This window comes from Mytilus galloprovincialis, chromosome 5, assembly GCF_965363235.1.
Source record: "Mytilus galloprovincialis chromosome 5, xbMytGall1.hap1.1, whole genome shotgun sequence".
Lineage (NCBI taxonomy): Eukaryota > Metazoa > Mollusca > Bivalvia > Mytilida > Mytilidae > Mytilus > Mytilus galloprovincialis.
The window spans coordinates 99,229,684-99,239,691 of NC_134842.1; the positions used below are offsets into that span (position 1 = coordinate 99,229,684).

Sequence of the window (10,008 nt, forward strand, 5' to 3'; positions counted from 1 at the left end):
TGCATTGTTATTCTTATAATGTCATGTAATCCCTATATCATCAAAGAATGACCCATTGATTTTCAATTAGCTGTATATTTAAATGGTCTGCTTTAGGTACATTAATGAGCAAATACATTAACAAGCAGGGCACCAGTAGCCAAGGCTTGTTTATGTTTTTGACTTGGCCACTAAATATCCCTTAATTTAAATGCAATTAGTTTCAATCAAATTTTGTGAAATCCTCATTCCTTATAGTTAAGAAAATATCCATAATTTTTATACTTATCTTTCATATTGTTCACAAGTTGGGCCCTATATTGATAATATTAGTCTTTCTCCTTGCTTTATACCCCTGTTATAATATTCAGCTGGGGAGGTTTATGCATAGTCATATATATGTAATTTAATATCATGCTCAAATGAGAACCATTTTGATATATAGGTATAAGATCAAAATCAGCATTATAGGAGTAATAGTGATTCTACTCAGAATTGGTCTATCTGTATAAAGAATTGGAAATATTGTCTGACAGAAGAACACTTTCATTTTTATTGCTAAAAGTAAAGAAAATTAAATTAAAGTTTTAAATAAAATACATTTGTAGTTTTACTAATGTCATAGACAATGAATGTCACCTGTCAAACTGTTGATAAACATTTCCAATAAAACAGTGTAATATCCTATAAGGAATAAAGTATACTTCCTACCTCCTTAATAATGAATGATTTCCTACACATTTATTTTAATCACTATATCCTTGTAGTACATGAATCACATTGAATTTTCCTTTTCTATTCACATTGCTTAATCACAGTTTATTCTCATAGCAATTTTGTAGTAAAATTTACACATTATTTTTTGATGAATATTTTGAAATCAATCCTTCCTTTATCCAATTGACATCAAGGCATCTATGTTTTACTTCTAGTGTAGATATAAAGGTCACTTTATCATAGTTTGGATATCTTCATTTAATCTGAAATATCATAATAATGAAAATTAACAAATCATTGGACATGATTGGTCATTATGAATTTAACTCACTGACTGTAAACAAGTCAACTACCACAATTAAACACACAATTTCACACAAGTCATGTACATTGTGGATGTTTCAAATACATTGGAATATTTTAACCAATATATATATATATATATATATATACTATGATCATTATAACTTCTCCAAAGATTGTGATCACCTTCATCGTGAATGATTGTTCAAAACACACTATCCGGAATTCATCCTGTCAACAAGACTTGTGAAATCAGGACCCAAGAACATACATGTCATACATGTGTGATGAAACTGTTTGTAAATCTAATAATGTGCAGCTCTAAGTAATTAAAAGTCTTGATTGTTTTGAAGTTTCTTAAAAAAAATAGCTGATCATATTTTAAAAAGTGTTATTGTAAGCTGACATGTATATAATGACAGCAATGAGCATGAGCTTGAAGTTATATAATTAAAGACATGCATTTTGTTCAATTGGAATTTTTATCAATTCAAATTCTAGTACCATACTTAAATTATAATCATTAATGCAAACAGTTCATTAAATGAAATTATAGATTTCAAATTTAGTTTGAGTTTCGTTAAACTACTGATAAGTTTATAAAACAGACAGGGGCGTAGCTAGGTATTCATTCAACTGTAGGCACAAATCGGCAAGGGGTCTGGGGGCCGCTCATGGCCCCCATCAGGTCCAGGACAGAGCACTGGTAGGGGGTTTAGGGGTTCGCCCCCGACAGAAAACAGATTTCAGCGTTTTGGCTGCAAAATTTTATGCACAAAAATATTAAATTTTCTTTATTTAATCATGATAATTATAATATACATGATGAAAAGTTTGAATTTACCATAGCATCTGAATGGTGAATTAAATAACGCTGTACAATTGGAAAATCAAATATTAAAAAAAAATATTTACAATATGTACTGCCCAGCATAGATCCGCGTAATTGATAGTACATATTGACGATCATTCATTAAAAAGATAGGCACGTGCACGTAAACACTGATATTGCTATATAATAACACTATCCTTTTGGCTAAAAAGACACCAACTATCAATCTTTTGATTCTTAAACCTTCACCCTAGTCACACAAACACATGCACACATAGTCAATGCCTAATGCAAAAGTTCTGTTCTGTTCATACTAACGTAACAAAATTCAAGAAATTCGTATTTCTTTATATCCCGCTCTATTGTAAAATCTCTACCTGCTTAGGAATTTGAATAATTTTGGTCATTAAACATAGATCTGAGAGTAGTCAAAACTACTTGAAGCTATAAATTGATAGATTGATTTTCAAACATCCAGTGTAAAATATTTATGCAAGTTTAGAACAAAAAAAAACCAAATTGATTATTTACTATAAACACAACAGGGAGCTTAGTCCTGTAATAAGTGTTGTACAGGACGAAGGTCTGGAAATTTGAAAATGTCATGCATTGGAAAATGATGGATTATTGGATAGGAGCAGAAACTTTGTCTTTCAGTAGACCAACTACGAACTCCTCAAAGAGTGGCATTCTCTCTACAACTAGGCATAATATTAAATTTCCCCATTCTGACCAGACGTGACTACGTATTTATACATCCTGCACAACCAAACGGACGACCAACATTGGCAAGTCGGGTGAAGACAAAGTGGAAAGCTAGTTGAAAACTAACAACAACTAATTAAAAATTAATGTGTCTAAGTTGAGGTTCATTCAAGTTGTTGTTGATAGAATTGAAATGATCTGAACCAAAGTTCTAGTTTATAGTTTCTATATAAGGTACACACATAAAAAAAACATTCAATTTTGTCCAATATTCCATTCACTAAGGACGAAAGACTAGTGTACACATGACATTCGATAATTAGAGTTGTGACAACTTCACTGGAGTTCATGTATATATAACGTTGTTTATTATTTTTTTTATTATTTTTTTTAATTTGTGAAAAAATTATGTGTAGGCACGTGCCTAAAGTGCCTAACGGCAGCTACGCCCCTGACAGAGTAAATTTTGTAGTACAAATGTATCATTATTAACCATGATTGGCAATCACACCTCATCTTCTTTTTTATTACTGAAATTTACCTGTTTTATATTCAATTCTAATTGATGACAAATTCATTTTAAAGTACAGCACAGTCTGGTCAAATCCTGTATTTAAGAAAATAGAGAACACATGAATAATTGAAAAACTTGATATGCCAAAATTAAATGAGATAATTTATGCAAACCATTGATTAAAAATGATTAAATACCTCTACCTTGTATAATACAAGGCTATCTTTTTGACACCTTTTTTATGTATATATTTTCTTATTAATGCTATGATATGATAGAGGATATAAAAAAGGTTTTTTTCCTTAAACTATAGCCTGATACTGGATAAATAAAGAGAAATAAATGACACATTTATAAAAAGTGCAATTATGTATCCTCCTCTTTAATTTCTCCTGAATGAAAGTAATAGTTATTTTGACAAAGATTTATAAACAATGAAGTCTGTCATACAATATATTTGAACTCTCAATATTTTCAGAGTTATGTTGTTTTTTTATACATCAATATTTCAAATTGCTTATTTATAACTTCTCATTTGAAAAATACCCCCACATTTTTATTTCTACACTATTTTCAATGAAATGAAGTACCGATGAAATAAATTCAAATTCAGGTTTGTCTAATGACACTTGTCAATCTAATTAGACAATCAATCAGTAAATTTATGTAAATATCTAATTGTTTTTTTTCTTTCTGAAATCAAATGGTTATTTACTCGTAAATAAATAAAGAACACTACAAATAACAAATAGTGTTATATGCTCGAATCCACATTTATTTTCGACTTAAAAAATAAACACTTCAGCAGTGGCGGATCCAGAAATTTTCATAAGTGGGGGCCCACTGACTGACCTAGGAGGAGACGGTTCAAGTCACGCTTTAGTGATTCCCTATTTAAGCAACCAATTTTTTTCCTAAAAGGGGGGGGGGGGCGGGCGCCCTGCCCCCCCCCTAAATCCGCCTCTGCAGTTCACAGTGATCACGCGGTCAGATTATAAAATAAACATGGTAAGTTGGAATTGGATAACACCTCCCCCTTTTTTGTATAGAAAAGAAAACAACACATAACGTTTCGCGAATTTAACAAATCGTATGAAAACAAACATAAGATAAGTGATATTGTACTTACGGTTGGATATTCGAGTCATCTTTTCCGTCAGGAACATCATAAAATTGTATAAAAACTTCATAAACAGCTGACACGCACTTGCTTGTTTCGATGCCTTTTCAAGCTTTCAAATGACGTTGCGTGTAAGAATAAATGTGCTGACAACCAATAGAGACGACTACATGACGTCACAATTAGATTGCGATAGAATCTTTGAAAACTTATGGAGAACTGCCTTAACATTACTGCGCAAAGACAATTGTTTAAAGGGCCATTACTCTACAATCACTCTTATTATACTATACATCTGCATAATGATTTAGTTCTGTTACTTCTAGCACCGTTGAACTTTTCAATAAAATACGATATACAACGTAGAAGGAGTTACGATGACATGATCGGTGAAAATAAGTTTAAACATTTCTATGGTGACCAGGAATTCTTTCAAATATTCACAAAATTAGTAATTCTGAAAGTTTCTTCCAAAAAAATAATGTTTGCAATTCATGATAATTTATTCTACAAAGTTTAGAGTGCTTAAGATAAAGGATAAATTGTATTTTACAGCATACTTAACTATATTACTTTAACCAAAACAGGAGGACTAATCTACATGCTAGCAATTTTGCCAACAGCCATTAATTTCTATGCATAATTTATATTCATCGTACAGCTAGTGTCATCTTTTAAATTTAATTCATGATACAGATACATACATTTTTTGTGTTTACGTAGTATTTCAGTAAAAAGTCTCCGGGTGCGGGAATTTCTCGCTACATTGAAGACCTGTTGGTGACCTTCTGCTGTTGTTTTTTATTTGGTCGGGTTGTTGTCTCTTTGACACATTCCCCATTTCCATTCTCAATTTTATTATTGACAACGCTGTGTTTTCAATATGTTATGTAAACGTTGTATATTAAAAATATAAAATTAAGGTTGTTTTTTGAGACTACATGTACTTACTTGTACATCTGATCGACACACTGGTCCACTCGTAGCTGTAATCGTCTAGATGAATACCACTACACCCATCCCTACTATTCTGATCATAACACCTATCATGTACCATACAACATCTACAAAGTATTCATTCATTTATTTTATTTATTTTGTGTTTTAAAAGTAACTTGTGTAAACGTTTTTGATAAAAAGAACATTTACGGGGTTGAATGAGTCCATTCGCTTGTTTAATGTTTTGATAAGTTTTCTCCCTTTCATTGGGATATACAGGATAGATGATAATTAACAAAAGTCCAAGATATGGACAATAAACAAATAGAGAAAAAAGGAACCAAAAAATGGTAAGAAAATATCAGGGTGCTAAAAAATAAAGAATACATGGAGATAGGAATAGACAACATACTTAAAGAACAACATATAAAACCGCAATCTCAGAGACTATTTTTCATTTCATAACAAATTTAAACCAACAAATTTTCGTTGAAAATTGTCTAATCGATGTAAGATGGGGATAAGCATAAAGACCACTTATTGTTTTTTTCATAGCTTTCTGTAAATTCACAGTTTTCCTCTTTATCATAATTGAGGTCATCATGGAGTGTTGCATTTGGAATTTATTTACGGATTCACATTTGTGTATTTTATTTCCTTTTTACCCCCACGAGTCTTATATCAAATACCGAAATTGACAAAAGTGTTCGAGTAAGGTTGAACCGCAAAATCTTATATTGTAGTGGCGTGCAACAGGAACAAAATTGATCTGATAATTTAAAATTGATATGTAGATCTAAAGTCATAATTAGTACGCTAAATATATTCATAATACATTAACGTCATAGAATAGACTTTTTTTTTATATTACAGACGTTTTTCTCCAGAGTATATTTCTATTTCTATTACTATAACTGCTCGACAGGTAACCTTCTGTGTGGTATGAAATTCTGGTTCTCGGTAAGAAAGTGCAGTTAAAAGAAGTAAAAAATAAAGCGTATAATCGGTTCAATTGGGAGAAAAGCATATGTTTTATGTTTTCTATGCACAACAAAATAATCGGAAAAAGGGTTAATTTTCTTCTACTTTGCACAGGTTGCTCATTTAATTATAGTTCTTTAGATTGCTCTTACTCGCCTCAAGATGTTCTGACATCTGTACAATAAGAGCAGCTCACCTATCAATGTCGTCCTGAGGCGTTCCGCCTCCGCCTACTCCATAGTCTCGAAGATAATTCCCAAACGCATAACCCATTTCAAACAAATGGCTGATCTGACTGTACAAATTCAAGAATGATCTTTTGGTGCCATCAGCACGTCCTTCAAATAAATTAGGAATATGATTGAAATAAACTACATTAATTTTGTAAAATTTATTGTAAAATTCCAACAATGTTAGCCAATACAGAGGGGATTTGATTTCTATGCACATACATTTTATAACTCCAGTTTCTTGAATACCATTTGAACCTTTTCTATATAATAGTCCATTGTGGTAATATCTTTTTAGGATGGCTCGGTATTTATACATACCACCATTGTTTTATTGTGCTATATTCATTTTCTTGTAGTCTTTTTTCGTATGTGCTGGTTTTTAGAGTGTCTTTATACCATTTAGTTGATCTTTGGTGACATAGGTGTTAATTTTACAGTGATTTTAAGATAGTAGCATAATGTTGACATTTTTACCTTCTATGTCTGTTCTTTTTGTTCACAAAATGTTTTCAATATTATGAAATTCTATGCAGCTGTCATACAAGCGAAAGGTTGGCTAGCTTAAAAACAAACAGTTTTTATCCATCTTTTAGACAAAATGAAATGCCTGTAACAAGTCAGGAATATGACAGTTGTCACTTGTTTTCCATTCGTTTGATGTGTTTAAGCTTTTGATTTTGACATTTACCAAACTATTTTCCAGTCTTAAAGGCCAACCGTGCGTGAGATTATAAACATTTACAACTGGAAATAAAAAAAAATGTACAATTAAAATCGTGCTTTCATCACAAGCAATAATAAGTGAACTGTGATTTTCCGTAGCAAGAATGGACACCAAATTCAATGGCAATATAATTGCATTCTGCAATCTCATTAAAATAAATAATTACAATTAAAAGAACATACCCGCAGAGGTAGTCAGGACTAGAATGCATAGTAAAGCTATGAAAACGAACCCTCTCAGAACATTCTGAAAAAGTACAAGACACATTTCAACATTAAATCTTGTTCAAAATTCTAACAATGTTCTATTCACTTAGTTTTATTTTATTGGCAAGCAACATGACAACGAATCTACGTATAGACGAATGCACAAGGTTCATAAAGTCACAATTAAGATTGTTTACACATGCTAAATTGTTCGATGTAAATGCTGATGAAATAGTTCATCTGGACATAATTTGTAGTACATTTTATTGATAATAGAAGTAGTACAGGTTCTTATGTCGGGAAAAATCATGTTTATTGACGTGTAAACTGGAAAGTACGCTATTTTTGTTTGTTTCTATGCAATCAAAAGCATTTGAGACATAAAAAAAAAGAAGAAAGAAAAAAAGTGAAATATTTGATGAACTAAATAATTTGTTGTTTGTCTACCGTCTTTATTGCAATCTTTCATGTTCTTTATGAAATAATTGCATTAAATCATGTTCAAATAACTAAATGTTCTGCAAACTGAATGTGAACTGCAATCGCAAGGGAAAGGGGACATATAACGGTATAAATAATACCTGTCACTGATGAGAATTGTCTCATAACTCATATTCTTCATTGTATTTGATGATTATAATAATAAATTGAAATGAATAATCAATCAAATTCACAATGATATTCTGATATTACTTACTCAATGTAATTACTATTGTTTTGATAACTGAAGACAGCTGCGTTTTAATTATGTATGAAATCGAAACTATCATCGCTACCTGCTTCCGAAATATTTTCTCTTTTTTTCCGAAACTTATTTAACATATTGTATTCCCGGTTATGTATCCGTTCATGCACAAGTATTTGTAGGTTTCTTTTGTCTTAGATCAAGAATATCTTAAATAACTGTTTTCGTCCTTTTGACATTTTATAACAAACAGAAGTAAAATGCGATATGATTTCACCACTCATCATTCACGAGCATAATCATTTGTATATACGAGGGTCTTAATGTGAGTGAACTTATACATTATTTGAAATTAAGTAATTGTTGTCTTTTACTATTAGCCCTAATGTCTTTTCAGTGTTTGCCAATGGTATGTGTTCTTCTTGGAAGACACTTCTAGCTGCATTAGTAAACTAGAATGCTTGAATAATATATATTCATTCGAATCTAGAATGTGATTAACATTCAAAACTATCTTAACACATAGGACAGTTGTAATATTTATATAAACTGTTATTATATTAGCACCTGCAAATGTTTTTCTCTTCTACGGCGTGTTCTAATCAAACCTATACTGTTCTCATATACAATCATAACAATTGCAGTGGTTCGTTTTACTTCTTGTAGGTGTGCGTATCAAAATTTAACAACAGGCGATCCTTTTTTTGATTGAATCATGATTGACACAGATATTTGTCACGACTATCGGAATACAATTCAGACAAAATATAAAAAAGAAGATGTGGTATGATTGCCTATGAGACAACTATCCTTAAAAGACCAAAATGACACAGACATTTTAACAACTATAGGTCGCCGTTCGGCCTTCAACAATGAGAAAACCCCATACCGCATATTCAGCTATAATAGGCCCCGATAAGACAATGTAAAACAATTCAAACGAGAAAACTAACGGCCTTATTTATGTAAAAAAATGACAATTTGATGGATAGCACAATTAGTTATCAGTTCACTCACTGCACCATTATCTAGTGGACAGGGCCTGAAATATGGTCGACAAATTAACTTAAATATGCACACTGTCAATGCAACTTTCTAAAAAGTTTCGTTGTTTATTTTTTAGTGTTTCTCGTTAGAATATGTTTGGATGGAAAATTTAAACTAATTCAAAATCAACCGACCGTAGCAAAGGGGCAAGGTCTCACAATAAAAATCAAAATGATCAAAAACTGATAGTAATGCAACATCATACACACTATTTTTCACAAGTTCATCGTATGAAATTAGCTTAAACAGAAATCTTATCATCCAAATTATTAATAAATACAACAAAATCACCGGACCAATCATTAGGATGTTGGGCCTTAATATAGTCGTAAAACTGTATTGTATAATATAGTAATACAACTTAACATATTATCACCATTGGCATATCACAAGCAGATCATATGAAACTAACTTTAGCAAAAACGTGAATTTTGAAAATTACTTTTAATTCTCAAAGTCAATGGACCATGTACTAGGATGCAGGGCATATCAGAATAGTATTCTTTCTTATATGTACTGATAGTAATGCAAAAATATATTGAATATCGAAAACCTATCACAAGTAGTTCCTATTAAGGTAATTTAAGCAGAAAACAGAACAATAGTTGACGCTTTCCTGGTGTCTAGCTTTCCCGCGACTTTCGTTGCAGGCGAGAAAAAAAACCATTTGAAAGAAACACTGAAAATATTTATACACGTATAACATAAAGTTATGTTTCTTTCAAGTGTCTCAAACTAACGAACACAATCAATCAGACAATCAAGGGAATCGACAAAACATGTTTACATTGATATAATAAACTTACCCGGATGTTTGTCATGTTTGTGAAGCTGTAATACTAGTTGCATTAGAGCACACCTAGAATCAATTTACACTCGAAATCATAAATAAATAACAGTAATATATAACTAATTCCCTTTATTTCGTTTTAATCCAAAAATAACGTAATTGTTTCACTGGACATATTATGGTTATTTTTTCCCCCTAATTTAACCAATTTGGAGATGTTTTTTTTATTATTA

General features: G+C 31.2%; 1 long non-coding RNA gene across 1 annotated transcript; it reads right to left on the bottom strand.

Moving 5' to 3' along the window:
* Nucleotides 1-320: 320 nt before the first annotated feature.
* LOC143074889 (uncharacterized) lies at nt 321-4,403 on the bottom strand. Its single transcript, XR_012978148.1, has 3 exons — nt 4,180-4,403; nt 3,078-3,143; nt 321-959 (listed from the first exon to the last, which is right to left on the bottom strand). It is a non-coding gene; the product is annotated as an uncharacterized LOC143074889 (long non-coding RNA).
* Nucleotides 4,404-10,008: the final 5,605 nt, after the last annotated feature.